The following is a 15,000-nucleotide window of genomic DNA, read 5'->3' as shown; positions in this document are numbered from 1 at the left end:
TGAGTATCACGTGTGTTTGTATGTCACACACACACGTCACATACAATTCGCCTGTGCGAACAACAAATATAGCAAAGAGAGAATGAATTTAAAAAAAAAACCACACCATATTTTGATTTCTGTGCATTGTGATGACGACGACGGGCGGCTGTGTGTGCTGGCGTTTTTTTTTCCACTCTCATTCAATTCACAATTCACCCATTTATATGATGCTCAACAATATACGCCATTTAAATACAATTTTCAGACACAACTTACGAAGAGAAAAAAAATAATCGTACATTTGACAGGCACGAGTAAGCGAGTAGTGTCAATAACACATAATAGGACAACTCATTCACTAAATCGCAATCAGAAAGAATCAGTAAGAGGCGCAAATAAAAACTACAAATGAATGGAAAAAAAAACAAGGCGATGACAAAAACATAATTTTACGATAACATTTTTGTTTTTGTGTTCCACGCCGTAGTAAATGATTTGTTGAAAAATGATCGATTATCCACTGAACAAAATCATTAATTTTCTTTACTACCCACATATTCATACCACTAGTGTCCGAGTGTTGAATGAAACGAGAGAAGAAAAAAAATATTAACGCCGTGTATTTTTTTTTATCACCGATTTGTATGTATTTAACCAAACTCACCGGCACTAAATGATCCGAAAATGATTTTTAACTTGTTGAAAATGAATAATTGTTCGATTGAAAAATTACTTTAGCTACACACTACAGTTGTTGCTGATGTTGTTGCTTCATTGAAATTTATATACACACGGACGTTTATTTTTGGTTTCTCTGGAGGAGACAACAACACCGCAACGAGCAATTATGCACTGATGATCTTTCGAAACATTTCGGATGAATGCGAATCAAATTAGAAAATTATACCAATTCAACTACATCGCCGCGCGTTCGTCCGATAGCCTACCGTGTGAATATACATATATGTAAAAATATACTTAGAGAACATTTACGTTTTTTTTTAATTCGCTCTTCTGCTTCTGAAATGAGCGTATATACACGCGCAAACAGACACAAAAACATACACACTGGGAGCGAGAGCGAGAGCGAGAGCGAGAGAGAGAGAGAGAGAGAGAGAGAGAGAGGGGACGTGGTCGATGTTCGTGGGGACTTCTTTGTTACGTACAGACAAAATCTGCCAAATTATTACGCTTATTAGCTTTGTGATTGTAAATTTGCGTGTATTTAACGGCTAACCAGAGAACCATAAAACACACATACACCTATATGATAATATTCACGGACCAACGCACACACTTATTTACTGTCGGTCGGATACCGCAAAGGAATATAACCATCGTTTCACACATCACCAAATTGATTACACTCACTCACTCGCTTGCTCGTTCGTTCGTTCTCTTGCTACGTCAAAGAGCGAATACATACGATCAACATTTACGTTTTTTATCATTATCATTTAATATCAATGGTGCTTGAACGATCGGTCGGTCGCTCACTCGACTGCTGTTACCGCTTCCGAAAAAAAACTCCTCCAATACAATCAGTCGTGCATCGGCCAAATTCGCGCACAGCCCATCCGAAAAAAAGAAGAAAAACCGAAGAAAAAGCGTTCACACACATGTGTACGCGCGGCCAATACTTGCACTTGCTATTCGGTTTCTTTTTTTTCAGAGCTCTCCGGTTCAGTTCCATTTTTTTGCTTTGATATTCTTCGCAGTTTTTTTCTTGCGTTTTGCTTTTAATTAGACATAATTTGTTTGCATTTCTTTCTATTTCGGACATTCTAATTGGTGGTTGTTGTGTCGGAGCAGCGAAATCAATAGAGAGAAAGACAGGCTTTTTGCATAAGCCGCCGATGACGTTACCGCCGCCACAGATAAATCAACACGATCATTCGAGATTGACAATAAAAAAATCTGTGGAGATGTGGTGTGTGTGTGTGTGTGTCTGTGTGTGGTATTGTGATTGTTGTTGTTGAGAAACGAAGAGAATGATGAACAAAAATAAAATAATAATAAAAGACGTTTTTGTTTAGTCTTTCCTCTTTCTTTTTCGGTTTGTCTGCAAGTAGATCAACGGCAGTTTTTTTTTATTTAACTTTATCTGTAAATCGCGCACATGCTGGCCGTCCGTTTTTTTTGCTTCGTCGTTTTTCGCTGCTGTTGTTATTATTATTATTATTATTATTTTCGTTTGCATGCAGTGAACATGTGAACATTTCACATGGAACGATAACGGTTCGATCACGATATCAGTGCCAAATGAGTGAAACGCATACACACACACTCCGTTGCAATCACTGGGCTCTTGAGTCAAAACTCTCATTTAATTTATTATTGCTTACGAGAGCGGCCCACCTTGATTGCGCTCACGCGTTCGGCAAACACACGCAGCGCACACCGTTGTTGCCGTCCGGAAAAAAAAATGGAAGAGAAATAAGAATGAAAAAAGAGAGCGATAAATGACGAACTTTGCATAGAATTTCGATACTTTGGCGAAAATAGTTTCCGGGCTTGAAAAACAGGAGACGAAAAAAACTATGCGCAAACGATCGACATGGCAGCAAGTGTTCGTCGTTGATAGAAAAGAATGCACATTTGTCAGTAACAGTTTACTCTACAACTTTTCTGCTCTGCTCTCATCTCCGTATGTTACAGATTATCAAAATCGCTGTGCGATAAGGATTTCACATCAAAAATTTCATTTGCAAATAACAAAGTGACAGCGACATTGATGAAAAATAACGAAGAACAACAACAACGGAATGTAAAAGTAAGTTAAAAAGCGAGAGAAAAGCGCAAAAACAAAACTGAAATGAGTAGAGAAAAAAAGACCAAAGAGACAAAGAAAAAAGAACAACAACAACATATTGGCTACATATCACTGTCTTTGCCATTTATGCGCTAGGGCGAGAGGCGAGACGAAAAAAAGAAGAAGAAGAAAGCACACATACAAAGACACGCGCAATATGTGGAACGTGTACTTGAAAATCATATTACCGATTGTGTGTCCGTAACACAATCCAATCTCAGCGCGTTGAATAACAATCACAACAATGAAACCGAAGATAAAGTGAACGGGAACAGAGGAGGAGAAGCAACGGGCAAATCAATGTGTGTGTGTTTTTTTTTCTTTGTTGTCAGCAACAGCAACAGCAACAGCAGCAGCAGCAGCAGCAATATGATGATGTTTTTATGTAACGTGTCTGTCGTTTTGCGAATTTGAGCTGAAAAAGAAACCATGCAGACCGAAGCGCGATTGAGCGAGTGCAAGTGAAAATGGCAAGCATGTCTCCCATTCATTGTGTTTGTACCAACGTGTTTGTGTGTATGCTTGATTCGCTTTCACAACACACGTATATACGCGCGTGCAACGCAAAAAAATCAACAGCAACAATCATTTCACATTTTCGTTCCGATATTATATTATATATTTATATTAATATTTACATAAAATATTCCGTCAATGGCAAATACATGTGCAAAATATTAAATTCCATCCAGTCCGCCTCGAATGTTGAGACGCGCGCGAGCTAGCGCAAACGAACGAATGAACGAGCGTGTATCGAAGCGAGTGACAGCACGGATAAGAGCACACGCATACGATTCGTATATTATATTCTTTTTATGATTATTGCAAATGAATAATAATAGCGAACAATAACAATAAAAATAAAACAATACTTGTGCCGAATATTGTCAGGAATGCAACACTGAATGAACGAGAGAAACAATAAAACTACAGGGTGAACAAAACAAAAAAATGGACGAGAAAAGAATGAATTAACGCATACACACGACCCGCCTACGAGTTGAGTGTGCTCTCTGTTGAGAAATTAGAATTTTTGGCCAATTGACACGTGCCACTCGTTTCGCATATATTTGCGTTTTTATTGGATTTTAGTTGCGGTAATAAAGCATTTATTTACATTCATGCATTCAAGTGTTTTTTGATCGATTCGATCATGCAACCGCCATCCACTTGAATATATGGCATGTTCAAATATGGTCTTAATATCCAAAGACTTGTTGGAGTCATTTCCTTCCTCAACGGGAATCTTGACTGTATTGGACGTAAAAAAGAAGAAAAAGTAAAAGAAATCATATTGGAGGTGTTTTTTTTCGTTCTTTCTTCTGTTCCATAATTTGCCGAATCAAAGTGTGTGTTCTCAATGCCATCGAGTCAAGTGATTGAACGGCAAATACATCTATGTATGTGTGTTTGTATGCACACATGTGCATGGAAGAAAATGAGAAAATAAACAATTGGTTTTTGCTTGACTTCCTAATCCCATCTTTGATTTTTCCTCCTCGACAGTGGTGTCGAACATGACAGCTTAAATTGTATTTATACGGTGTGTGTGTGTGTGTGTGTGGGGGGGGGGTATGTGTGAGATTGAGTCATTCGACTAAAGCTGAAACAATCAGTGTGATTGCGTGAAAGAGCTCTTAATGCGTGTTAAGTGGCCTGGGATTTTATTTTCATTTTTTCAGCTCGATTTATGCCATTATCATTGGCTTCCACGGAGCTAAAAACGCTTCTCAGGATACGACGACGACGACGAAGACGGTGAAGACGACGTTGACAACAGTAGAGAGCGATATCGCTAGTGTGAGAAAAATGTGAGTAATGATTGTGGAAAATTTTCTCGTTTTTCATCGGCGCTGCTCTCGATTGCGACAAAAGAGAAAGAGCAACAGAGGCCGAAGGAAACACTGCACACACTCACACGCTCACATCGGCGAGCACGGAGACAACGGAGCCGATGATAAGAGAAACAAAACTGTCAACAAAAGCAAATAAATTTCTTTTCATGTATCAATAAATAAAGCAGTAACCGTTGTGTGTCGTGTATTCATTTGGCGTATGTGTTTTGAGCGACACTTTTGATGGCGCTACAATGTGTGTCTATCGCCATTCAATCGTGCTATTTTTGATTCGTCGCATTTGTGCTGCGTTTTTTTCTTCTTTCCTTCTTTTTCTCCCTGCTCTCGTCTTTTTTTCTCTGTTCATTCAATACAGAATAGAAAAAAAACGGGCCCAGCTATATTGCAACACGCAAACTAAACAACCACAACGACAACGGAAGAAATCGTCTTCCTATTCATTCTGACATACGTTCATTCGTTCACTCGTTTTCAAGTCGCATTAATGCACATAAGTGACAAATAAATACGCTTACTGCGCATTTCAATACATACAGCGAAAAGTTTCATTCTAAAATGGTAAAATTCACTTTAAAAAAAATAAAGAGGCCACTTTAACAGTTCTTCGTTATTTTTCCAGTTGCTGTTGTTGTTGGTGCTGCTGCCGTTGTTGCTGCTGTTGTTGTTTTGTTAAGTGCAAATACGAAAATGTGCACACCGCCAAGTCATGCTGTAATTGACACAGACTACGGCGCTTTGCATCCGTTGCTGTGGCTGCTGCTGCTGTTGCTAAATAACAACACACAATAACAACACAGCTACCTCATACATTCATATCATATATATGTTAGATCTATTTTTACGACCCATGTTTATTCATTCGATGCTCATTTTATAATTTCTCTTTCTCGTTAAGTCTTGCTACTTCGTTTGAAAATTTGTCGCGCCTGCCCATGCAGTCGATATGCTACTGTTAATGCTCTAATTGTATAACCGATTCGGTGCGAGCGAGCGAGCGAGTGTGTGTGTGGAAATGTGCGGCTGTTGAGAATGTTCCATGTTTTCTTGAATGAGACGAGTTGAAAGCCTGAAAACTGTTCAAAGTTGACTTAAAATATAATTTATTGCCCCAATCGCAGGCATTATTTTACAAAATCTCTTAAATTTTCTCGCTCTCACTCGATTCATTGTAGACATATTGCGTAGAGTGTGCATTGTGTATCGCACGGCGGCGATGAAGACAGCAAAAGCAATCCAACAGTGTGCCAGAGAAATAGACATGGTGCAAAAGAGATAGACACACAGAAATGTGTCGATGCTCTATTTTCGCGCTCGGCATTTTTTTTCTGCTTCATCGAGTTTTGTAAGTAAATTTTATATCGCACAAATCCATACATGAACGTATTGCATCCAACAGCATATAACCACAATTATTACGTGATTTTCTTCTTTTTTCTCATTTTTCTTCTCCATGTGTGTTGTGTATGTATGTTTTTTTTCTTCTTTCGCTTCACGTTTGATTTGCCTCTCTGTGCCATATTTCATATTTCACACAAATAGCATTCATTCAGCCCATACGTCACTGAACCAATTTCCATCGCAAACACACACACAGAGAGAGAGAGAGAGAGAGACACGGAGAGAGCAGAGCAGCGCAACATAACCATCCACTTGATAGACATACACCATATATGGTACACATACTGAAACTACTACTCTGGTGATTGATACTGACACTGATACACGTGAAAGTATGATATTTTTCTCTGTCCTCCTTCATGGAGAGTCTCTCAGTTAGACTCCATTGTGAATAGAGAAAAAACCTTCGTTTCTATTGCGTATTAATGTTTTGATGTCTATATGTTGTTATTGTTGTTGTTGTCGCTTTTTTCTACGTTTATTTCGCCTGTATTTGTCTTTTCTCTCGCATGTTAATTTAATGCCCATTTACTAATGCGTAGTAAATAAATTATATACATTTTCCTCTTTACATCATCTTTTTTTTCTTTTCTTTCTCTCGCTCTTGAAAGAAATGATGGTGAAATTCACAGAATGAATCTCGGCGAACAACGTCTGAAAATGAGACTCTCAAATTTGAAACGTAGTGATCCAAATTAACGTGTGTTTTTTTTTACATTTCATCTCTCAAGATTCGGTGCGTGTGCGTGTGTGGTGCACTTCAAAAAAAAAGCTAAGCCCGGTGAAGATGTTGAATGGGGATAACGAAAAGCATGACTCAATATCGTTTGAAGTGAATGTTGTAAAAACCGTAAATAGATCAACATATATATCGTTTTACTTATTACATTACAATCAATCGATTATTATTATTGTTATTAACATTGAATTCACAACGCACTGCCTTTGAAACGGCCTATAGCGTTCAATTTGAAGCGTAAATTTACCACGAAATGAACATGCATGTGCGTGTGTGTATGTGCGTATGGGAATTTGGGCACTTCTCAACCGAAACAGTAATGTTTATTTCGTTGGAAATGATTCATTTTATCAATCAATTTTTCTCTATCTCTATTTCCATTTCAAACGAAATCATCGAACAACTTTAACGAAAACATCAAAGTGATTTAAGCACGAATCAAAGCACCATGCTATCGTGCGCATCGAATGTAAATTCATTGAAAGAAATAAAATGAATTTCAACACATTTCGGCTAAAACTTTAACCTCCATTTCTTGGAAATTCATTAAAACCCAATGTTGCGTTTCTTTGCCGCCCATCAGCGAAGAAAAAACAATAAAAACACGCGCAATACACATTTCAGCAAATGTCTTTGAACTGCTCTGTATTTTGTTCGCTTTTCGACTCTCTGTGATGTTGTCATTGTTGTTGTTGTTGGTTGATCAATTGCGTTTTTTTCTCGCGTGATTCTCTTTCTACTGGCGACAGTGTTGTTTCTTTTCTATTTTTTTGTGTGCTTTGAATAGACCAAGGCAAATATGCAAGTTTAACACTTCTATTTCGAATGACTTCGGTTTGTGTTGCTATTGTTGCTACTTCATTTGGACACTCACTGTTTATTTTATTTTCTTTTCTCGTCGTGCTCTACATCTATTTTATTCACATCTTTTCTTCTTTTCGGCGATTCTATTCGTGCTGTCTCTGTCTGTTGCCCCCTCGCTTGTTCGAACACAAATGTGTTCGCCAAATGCATGGCATAGCTCAGAGTGTTTTTGGGCCGATTAGATGAGACGATGAGCGAAGGGAAATAAAAAACACACACATATCTTATTTTTAAAACGGCGACGTCGTATTTTGGTGTCTTTTTCTCTAAGTGCTTTATTTTTATTCTCACTTTCATTATGTTTTTTTTTTGCTGCTTCTTCTTTCGTTTAATTTACACTTGTCCCTCTATTTACATTCAGAGTGTGTGCAATTTATTTTGCGATGGTTACAAAAATAAATGCTCCCAATTGATTGATTCATTGTCGCGGCGTCAACATGACGACCGATTCGCAATTCGGAAATTAAAATTACGAATCGAAATGATGGGGAAAAAAACACAAACGTAAAAACAAAATATTGTGAAATGAGAAGAATGAAGTGAAAAACATGACGTCTTTTTTTTCTCTTTACCCTAAAAAAACACAAATCACTGATGTAATTTCACGTAGCACATTGCAGGTCGTGTTATTGAGGAGGTGAAAAAAAAACAAAAACACACTATTTCACAATCACTGAACTATTTATACTGAATTTTTACATAAAATTATTGACTCAATATTCAAAGCGTTTCATTTAAAAAATGTTAAAAATTATTTGGATTTGTGATTGGGTATTTCCCGTTTTTCGATTGTTTCGAAGCACAAATATGTTGTATGTGATACGAGCTTGATAAAAAAAAAGTAACAGTGTTTTGATTGTGGCGTAGTTAACAACCATACACGAGTGAATCGTACGTCGTAAGTTTGTTAAGCGCGCATTAAACTCGATACGCCAAACACAATTTTGGGAGATGCAGAGAAAAGCGAGCGAAAGAATGAACGAACGAGCGTGCGCATGCTATATACGACACGAACTATACGTTATACGGTCTGCTTACTACACACACGCCACTCGAATCCGCCACGATGTGTTTTACGCTTGATATTTCTCTCTCTTTCTGCTTTCTGGCGAAACGTTTTGTTGTGTGCTGTTTTTTTTCCTCATCTTTCAATGCTTCTACGCCAAGCAACAACACACTCACTGACTCGCCCTCGTGCATGCGTCTCGAGAGATAAGAGAATTCGTTCAGCAAAATAAAGCTGAAAGCAAAATAAAATGGAAAAAAAGAAGAAGAAGAAGCAGTAGTGTAGAGAAAAAAAAAACAAAAACAACTCTTAGTGCGCCTCGCAGTGCGATAGCACTTTGCAATGTGTGTGGTTATCGTGTGTCGTTGTGACGCGCGAGTCTAGCGCAACCAATTCAGACTATGGCCACAAGTCGCCATCTATATACATATATACATCATTCGCTGGGTATATACGTAGTGATATTTGTACGACGGAGTACATGTCTTGTGTGTGCACACACAACGTAGTAGCAGTTGTATTTGTAGTATCAGCCATAACGTGGTTTTCTATTATACAATTAGGTTGTCGTAGTACACATTATTATTACTCTTTTTATTGTGTCTCTCTATCCTTTGCTTGTTATTGCTGTTGTTGCAATGTTTTGATGGTATGAGAATTATTCGGGGCAATTTTTTTAAGCTCAACTTTGCCAATGATTAATGTAATTTTTTTAAAATTGTTTTACGACATTTCGCAAAAATTATGGCCTATATTGGAAAGTTGCCCCTTGGCTCTGGTCCCACCGACATGGATCCATGCTATTCATATGTATACATATAGATTTATGTAGTCGAAACATTGCGCATCTTATATCGGTATATGCATTGATATATACACCGTGAAAGAGCGACGATACATGTATAGGATATAGATAACTGGGTGTGTATTGAGTGTGCCATTTTTCAATGCCCTGAATACACACCACCGAGAGAGCGCACGCGACAGAGTAAACCAAGTAAAGCATTAACACTAGAAGTCGCGTCAGTATATAGCACACCAAGAATGGACAATACAATTAGGGAAAAAAAAACATAGATAGAGATAGAGGATATGGTTATGGCGCGACTTTGGTGGTGATGGCAGCCACGACAAAAACACAGCAGCAGCAGCAGCGCCACATAAAAAATGTGTAGCAGCCAAAACAAATTCACACATGAGTGTCGCACATTCAATTATAGCTCCTTTTATAGATATAATCACGCACATAGCACACCAAAATCACCACACAGAAGAAGAAGAAAAAACAACACCGAACAGAACAGAATACGAAAAGCAAAACGACGAGTAGAACAGAGCGAAAACGAAACGGAATAAAATAAGGAGAAGAAGAAGAAGGAAAAGACAACGAAGACGACGACGACGACGAAGAACAACAACACCGAAATTTGCCTGGTATTAATTTAAATGATATTTAGCTTATTCGCCATGAAATATCACTTCAGATGGCTACTTTTTTGTATGCCAAATGTTATACAATATTGCCATGTCGTTGTTGTTTTTTTTTATTCGTTCTGTGTTAGGCGGTTTTCGTTGTATCCGTGGAATTTTAGAAGTTTGTCGACCGAAATTCTGTCGTCGTTTCTTGCTCCTATCCTTATGCCACCAGATATAATTTAGCACGCAATAATTATGCAAACAATGGGATTCGCAAACCAAATGGAAATGAATGAACTAAGCGCGTTTAATACCCATTATGGTGACATGTGACCAAAGTTCGATTGTATAATAATAAGCCATGTCTGTCTCATTTTGGCTCTATCTAATGTATGGACGATTTTGGAGTTGGAATAAACGAAAGAAACGACGACAATGTTCGAGAACATATAACATCGAATAGTGAAGGCAAATTGAAAGGAACAAAAAAAAATAGTGATATAGAAGAGGCAAAATCGCATAAACCGTGACATCGAAAACGCAACAAGGCTCATGAAGTGAGACCGTGACAAAAATAATCACTGCACATTGCATCAAACACCACACACACACACACACACACACACACACACACACACACACACACACATACATACATCATATTTCAGGAGAGAAACACATAAGAAGAAGCAAAAAAAACAGATTCAGTACACGACTCATGATGAAATCAAATCTAAATACAGCTTCAGAAAAAAAATACGGCGAGAACATATTGCGCGAGCAAAGAGAAGAAAAAAAATACAAATCTTGTGTATTTTTAAAAATTATTTTCTGTTTCGCTTACGGCGATTTTGAACTCTCTCTCTCTCTCTCTGTCAAACGATGAAAATTCACACCCCCGGAAAAGATTTACAATTTGATCCAAATCACTGCAGCTATTTTTACTCTCTTTCTCTGCCATACACACAGCATACGTATATATTTCAACATACATCTATATATATATATATATGTATCAACAACAAATCACACACCCATAATGAAGTTTGAGTGGCGCTCTAAAATGTGGTTGCACGCACTGCCATTCTTTTGTTTTGATTGTACATTTTTCACTTTAAACCTCATTTTTCGCAACAAAAGTTACCATTTCATATCAAAAACCAATCATAAAATAACAGAAAAAAAACAGCAAAAACAAAAATCGCTTCGATAAATTGCAATTTATGTATTCACAGGCTATGGCGCTTTTGCGAATTGCAAATAAAGTAAAATTCAAAAACACAAATCACAAACTCTTTTTTTCTCTCTTTTCTTTTCGTTTCATGTATTGTGGAATTTACGCTCGAAAAAAAAGCAAAAAATATTTTACTTTCAAATCCAATGCGTTGCGGCCTGACATTCCAACGAAATTTTTTTGACTTAATTACTTCACTGCAGATTTTATGTCGTTTCTCGCACTATTTTTCACTAAATTCAATTCATTTTTACACGAAACACCATTTATTATCGAAACAAAATGTACAAAAATATTGTTGTTGTTGTTTTCTGGGTAGAAGAAATTTCAATGAACCAAAATTCCTTCTATTTGATGCGAACGATTTTTTTTTGTGCGCGAACAATACTGTACACGTCTTCTGACTGAATGTTATTTAGCACGACGGCGACGTCGACCATTTTGGATTCTCAGCAGCAGCAGCAGCAGCACAGCACACAGCATAGTAGATCGTGCACAATAAGTTGAAAAGAAAATATACGCACGCACACACACTCAAAGTCAAAAGTGCGCGCCAATGGAAGCGTAAAAGAGACGCAAAGTCGATTATTTTTCCGTAGCCGTCGTGTCGAACGCAGGCTATGGGAATCGGTTTTCGTGTGCGGCGAGAAAGGAATGCAAAATTACGGGAATAACAAAAATATACACGCACGCACACCATCGCACATACTCCAAACTCATGAATGCTGTCTGGACTTGTTCGCTCAACGTGTTACGCGGTACATGGATGGAATGAACGACGACGACAACAGCAGCAGCAACGACAACGGCGACGACGACGGTGGCGTTGACTTTGTGCTCTGCGTTGCGCTCATGTCCAACATGTACTTGACTGAGACTGGGTGTGTGTATGTTTTGTACTTTGTTTGGGTAAAATCTTGTGAACAGCGTCTGCGTACATTTGAATCCGTGTTTTTTTTTCGTCGTCGTCGTCGTCTTTTACTTTTTCTTCGTTTTTGCTTTGCTCCTCAGAATCTACAGCCGCGTCTATGATGTACAGAATATTACGGCTGCTGTTGTTGTTGTTGTCGTCGTCTTTTTTTGCTCTCTTTGCTTCTCGGTCGAGTCGTTGTCTTGGATTTGTTATTCTTGTAATTTTGTGCGTGATTTTTAAGCTTTCTGTGTGCTCGACATGAGTCAACCGTTCTCGATGTATATGATTTAGCACAAATTACAACTTCTGCGGGTATACAAATACACGTTTCGCGCGCTTCTATCTTTTGGAAAATTGTTATTGTTGGTTGGCTGGTTGGTTGGTTTCGCAGCGAATCAAGTACAGTTTCCGATGGGGTACTATTTTTCTGTTCTGTTCTGTTGATATTATTGTTATTATGATTATGAAGCGAATGTAGAATGACGATGAAAACCAGCAGCAAATTGAAATTTGGTGTTGTGTTTGAAAATGTGCAGTCATCACATTGGCCTGAATCACTTTAGGCTCCGGCATATTCATATATTCTCGAGAAGAAGAGAGAGAGAGAGAGAGAAAACATGGCAGGCCTCGAGCCCCGACGAGTGCAGCGAGAGATCTTTAAAGAGACAGATTGCGTGCAGGCATGTGTGTTCGTTTTGCACGATCAAAGTCGATTGCACATTTTGCTCGATCAAAACATGAGAAAGAGCGTGTGCGGGTGAGCGCGCGCGCGACTTCGTCTCCGCGCTTCACTGCAACAACAAAACTCACTTCACAGAACTTTTAGCATATGAATGAGACGTTGAATGGCGGAGCGAAAGAGAAAGCTAAGCCATCATCATGAACGAATGAATGATGAAAGTCCAACGTGCACGCGTGCACGCTCGTTTATACGTATTAGATCGGAAAAATATGAATATAAGGCCCTTGCAAGTCATGAGATAAATATAGAAACATGTATGGGGAATCGGCTCAATGAACGATGAATGGAATAAGCGAAAAAATACACGGCAAGAAGAAGAAGAAAAAAAACACGGGCAAAACAAAACATCATCATTTGCTAACTACACACATCGTAACGGGTGTACGCTTTCTTCTCGCCGATGACAAGCTGCTTCGAATCGTCGCCCTCGTCGTCGTCGTCGTCCTCTTTGTTTGCAATGTGCATATGAATGAACAGTTGGCTCGAAAAGTGATTATCAAGAGCGAATTATTGCAATTTTTCACATTGATAACATCGGAATCCTCCGGTCCGTTGCCATCACGCTTATTCATGCAATTCACACACACACATAACACGATCATAATCCGAAGAGTTATGCCAAACCCGCGAGAGAAACCATTTTCTACATTCTTCTCGTGTTCTTTTTTTTCTGTGCTCTCTGTGTGATAGAAAATTCAGGTTCCAATTACGTTCATCGGTGTGATAATTTATATATTGTTCCCTCGAACAAGTCCAACATCTGGCTGCAACGAACAAGTCTTTCGTTTGCCAATTAGAATAAATGTGCGTCATGCCAAAAATTGGAAACGTGATCAGCGTACGTAAGACGTCGAAAACGACAACGACAACAACAGCGACGACGACGACGATGAATGAACCGAAAAAGCATACATCGAAAATCATCATTACAGCTGCCAAGCGAGGCGAACTCTTCACGGAATCCAATTCTTGTGCCCGCTTATTTCATCATTATGACTGGGATTATGTCTGTAGGTGTCATTTTTTGCATGTGAATTCGTCGAAATGGTTTTTTTTTTGCTGTTTCGCTGTTTGTGCATTGCACACATAAAAAGAAACCACGCGAGAGAAAGGAATTCAGCACGTCGAAGATGGAGAAGAAAAACCACTCTCCCTGTTTGAAATGATAAAAATGGAGAAGCGATACAGTCATAATTTGGCTTTAAGCGTAAATTTGTTATACTAAAATGGCGAAGAGCTTTTGAAAACAAAGCAAATAAAAATGAAATGCCGGACTTATGAAAAATTCGACCAAACAGAACGAAGCCAGATGAGGAAAAAAACAACAACAAAAACAGCAACAACAAGCCTACAATAAGAGCCGCTCTCCAGAGAGACAAAACAAACAGACTGCATGAAATTATGACGCAAATTTTGTCGGGAGCATCAGAGAGATTTTCAGTGCGGCTACAGATTTTTATAGTCCAAGCTTGAAAAAAAGAAATCATGAAGTGAAGACGACAAAAAAACGGAACACAGAGATAAACAGGGAAAAGAAGGAAAAGAGTGAGAGAGAGAGAGAAAAACAATATATGGTAAAGAATCAGAAGGCATTAGCGAAGAACGACAGCTGCACTATATAGACACAAACAACGAAAACCGAACCGAAACAAAAAATTTACGCAATTATTTATTTTCATATAATCCCTTTTTTTAACAGGCCTGTCTCGTTTGCTCTCCCACTCGTTGTGTGCGCGCGCGCTCGCACTTGCTCGCTCGTTCGACGTTACACATCACGTTGCCATGATTCATTTCTGCCAATGCGAGAAGTAATAAAAATCCAGTGCATTCGTAAGCAGAAAAATGAAGCAACAAAAAACTCCCCACACACACACACACACACACACCAAACTGAATCGAGAAGTAAACAACAAAATGAAAATGCAAAACAAAAACAACCGCAACGGCAGCAATCACCCAATCAATGCTATTTCGACCGAGAACTATATAACACGAAAGCGAAACAACAACAATAATAGCGTCGTTCATAAAATGCAGC

At 38.4% G+C, this 15,000-nt stretch overlaps 2 protein-coding genes across 39 annotated transcripts in view; one reads left to right on the top strand and one right to left on the bottom strand.

Moving 5' to 3' along the window:
* LOC129565234 (insulin receptor substrate 1) overlaps positions 1-11,807 on the bottom strand; it is a 41,069-nt gene extending 29,262 nt beyond the window's left edge. For 3 of the 38 annotated variants that reach the window (XM_055439876.1, XM_055439863.1, XM_055439868.1), the window contains exon 1: positions 8,224-11,742. The gene's annotated coding sequence lies outside the window, so the exon portion shown is untranslated. Of the gene's footprint in view, positions 1-536; positions 857-7,313; positions 7,333-8,223 lie in introns of those variants that run through there. The other 35 variants (XM_055439839.1, XM_055439846.1, XM_055439848.1 and 32 more) reach the window with 27 other exon arrangements.
* The window catches only part of LOC129565236 (protein 5NUC-like), a 16,385-nt gene continuing 6,620 nt past the window's right edge, over positions 5,236-15,000 (top strand). The window contains exon 1 of the mRNA XM_055439887.1: positions 5,236-5,992. The gene's annotated coding sequence lies outside the window, so the exon portion shown is untranslated. The remainder of the gene's footprint in view (positions 5,993-15,000) is intronic.

The sequence above is a fragment of the Sitodiplosis mosellana genome, unplaced genomic scaffold (assembly GCF_009176505.1).
Source record: "Sitodiplosis mosellana isolate CC-2019 unplaced genomic scaffold, AAFC_SMos_1.0 Smas_scaffold_2, whole genome shotgun sequence".
In the NCBI taxonomy this organism is placed as follows: Eukaryota; Metazoa; Arthropoda; class Insecta; order Diptera; family Cecidomyiidae; genus Sitodiplosis; species Sitodiplosis mosellana.
The sequence above is the reverse complement of the archived record's forward strand: the minus strand, read 5'-3'. Positions and strand labels throughout refer to the sequence as shown.